The 3,150-nt window shown below is 38.8% G+C and overlaps 1 protein-coding gene across 1 annotated transcript in view; it reads left to right on the forward strand.

Annotated features, from left to right (window-relative positions):
* Positions 1-1,245, forward strand: part of LOC103258751 (testis-specific gene 10 protein) — a 24,239-nt gene extending 22,994 nt beyond the window's left edge. Inside the window, exon 6 of the mRNA XM_008056419.2 lies at positions 1,207-1,245. The gene's annotated coding sequence lies outside the window, so the exon portion shown is untranslated. The remainder of the gene's footprint in view (positions 1-1,206) is intronic.
* Positions 1,246-3,150: the final 1,905 nt, after the last annotated feature.

Below are 3,150 nucleotides of genomic sequence, written 5' to 3' on the forward strand. Positions count from 1 at the left end.
TCTCCAGAGCCCAGCAGGTCGAGGCTGCGGTGGCCAGGAGTGGCCACTGCACTCCAGTCTGGGCGACAGAGTGAGACTCCAACTCAAAAAAAAAAACACAAAAAACCCCCCCACAAATCTCTCACAGTAGAAAAGCCAATGATTTTGAACCAAATTATGATATGTTAGTATTATCTCTTTACCATGCTTACCCAAATTTCTTGACCTAGTACCCACAGCCTTTCTTGAGTGAGGGAAGTTTGGCCAGATTGCTGTTTGTAAGCACAATATGTGAATTATTATTTCCTGAAATAACAGAATCATCAAATGACACAATGCTGAAACTCAAACATGCTGAGAGGTAAATCAGACTCTAGCAGTGCTGTTTTAATATGGATTGACACCTCCAAAGCCCTCTTTTTCAACAGTCTGCTCATTATTTCCTTCAATGCATTTTATTATGGTGAAATGATTTGGTTTATTATTACTGAATCTGTACTTACTTTTCTATGTAAATTAAATAGTCAAAACACTAAATTATGCCATGATAGTAATATACCCCTCTAAAAATAAGTACCATATTCTCTCCAGATTAGAAGTGTTTTGTTTATAATTTACATTTCAGGTACAATCCAGGGCTGTGAGGCCAATTGAGAAGAAAAAGGGCACTGTGTCTCAACTGAATCCCAGAAGTCTTTACATTTGTGCTTTGTAAAACTGGAGAAAACATGAGGTTGGTTAAAAGAGCCTGAATAGAGATTCCTCATGGATATGAGATTAGGAGTTTTTGGAGGGTTGTAGATAGCTAACCTTTTGAAGGACCCAGGATGACTAATAATGATAGCTAACAGAAAAAAAAAAAAAATTATAATTACATGTATATACACACACCATTATGTGTGTGTGTATGTGTGTGTGTGTGTATATATATATAGATATATATACACACACACACATACACACTTATCTACAAATACACATGTATGAATATGAATCATTTTGTTTTAAATAAAGATGCAATATTTAAACTTATTTTTGTTTAGGTATTTGCTAATTCTTAAGTAATTACCAGAGGTTGCCATTTAAGCAAAACAATGATCTAGACATTCCAGTAGATGATAGGCTTAATATAAACCAATGCAAATGAGCCCGAGGGTTCGACACCCGCCTGGGCAACTTTTTTGTATGTTTGTTTGTTTTTGTTTTGTTTTTGTTTTTTTTTTTGAGTTGGAGTCTCACTCTGTCGCCCAGACTGGAGTGCAGTGGCCGCTCCCGGCCCCACAGCCTCGACCCGCTGGGCTCCGGCAATCCTTCGCCTCAGCCTTCCAAGTAGCCAGAATTACAGGCATGCGCTACCACGCCCGACTGATTTTTTGATTTATTGTAGAGATGAGGTCTTGCTGCCCAGGCGGGTCTCGAATCCGCGGGCTCAGGCAATCCACTCACCTCAGCTTCCCAAAGGCACGGGCAAATGTGACTCTTTAAGAGAGTTAATGCCAAAAGAAAATTAATGCCAAAAAAGTTAATGGTATGACTTATTAAAGGAAAAATAAAATGCTCAGTTCAAAAATGGTGATGCCTTTGCTGTGATTAGTTCATTTCTATGAAGACAACGGGGGAAGGATGTTCACCAGCTCTTGGGACTGGTAAGGTAGAAGAATAAGGAGTCAGGAATGCTAGTGGTAATGATTGTATTATAGAAATTCATAACTGCAAAATCCATAGGAGAGGGATCAACAGGCTGTAAGTCCTCACTGACTTTTAATAAGTCTTGATAATTCAGCTATTAGTCTATAAGATTCACAAGGGCAGGGGTTTGGGCTGTTCACTGCTCTATCCGCACATGTCCTAGGACCTCACTCAATATTTGTTGACAGCATGAGTGAGTGAATCTAGAATCCAATGCCTTTGTATGTCAAGATTCTACACATATTATATTCCAGCCAAACTGAGATGCTTGCTGTTCCTCACATCCTCCTGATTTTTTTCATGCCTTGTGTCATATTTATGCTAATCCTGATCCCTGGAATGTTCTTCTGATCTCTTTCTTTACCCATCAAAATCCTACTCAGTTCATATAAAATCTCCTCTACCAACTTAACATTCAGTGAATACTTACTGTGTTCTAGTTACTAGGGATACATAGATAAACGACATAGTATTTTTCCCTCCAGGAGTTCACAGGCAAATTCAGGAGACAGACAAGCAAGTAGAAAATATAGTTTGATAAATACCACGATAAAGCATACACAAGTTGCTACAGAAGTATGGAGTAAAGAATGAATCTCTAATATTGAGAAGAATTAAAGTAGTCTGCAAGGAGTAAGTAATGCATGTGCTGAGCCATGAAAGATGAAGGAGTAGAAATATATTCTGGGAAGACAAACCAATGTGTGGAAATGCATCAAGCTCTGAAGGAATTGAGCATGGTCTGGAAAACGCAAATTAGTAAAGGTGGAATAGAGGGTATGAGTTTATGCTAGGATAGAAAGTGGTTAAGAAAGTAGATAGGGTACAAAGACCTTATATGCCATTCTAAGGCGTTTCAACTTATCCAGAAAGTCATTGAAGAATTTCCAGGATACCACTGAAGAATTTTAACTGGGGAAGTGACCTGTTCAGGCTTGCATTTCAGAAGGATTATTCTAGGTGGGACGGGAGTGAAGATACCAGTTAGATGGCTATGGCTATAAAGACCTAAAACTAAGGTAATGGGAATGGAGAGGTGGGGCACGTTTCAGAAATATTCAGCAGTTAGGTCTTGGTAAGCAATTAGGTAAGGGAGGTGACAAGGAGAGGAGTTTTAAGATTACTTTCAAGGTTTCTAGTATAGGTAATTGTAAGAGCTCCATTTGCCAAAATAGAAGATGAATCGTAAAGAAGATGAGTGCCATTGCTGTTTAGGTCCTCAAGGAAAACTCAGTGCTGTCGAGTTGCTTCTGTGATGTCATATACTCCTGATTTTCCTTCTGCTCTCTGGCAGCTCTTCAGTCACTTTTATAGAATTCTGCCTTTAAATGGCACTGTTTTTCAGGGCTCCATTCTAGACCCTATAGATTTTTCCTGAGACCTCATTCGTCCCTTGGTTTTGATTATTATCTACACCTGGTGACTTCCTAATTTATATCTTTCTCTGGGGAATCATATCTCTAATTGCGTATGGAATACTTT

This window comes from Carlito syrichta, unplaced genomic scaffold (assembly GCF_000164805.1).
Source record: "Carlito syrichta isolate Samal-C Ts95f unplaced genomic scaffold, Tarsius_syrichta-2.0.1 Scaffold302353, whole genome shotgun sequence".
Taxonomy (NCBI): Eukaryota; Metazoa; Chordata; class Mammalia; order Primates; family Tarsiidae; genus Carlito; species Carlito syrichta.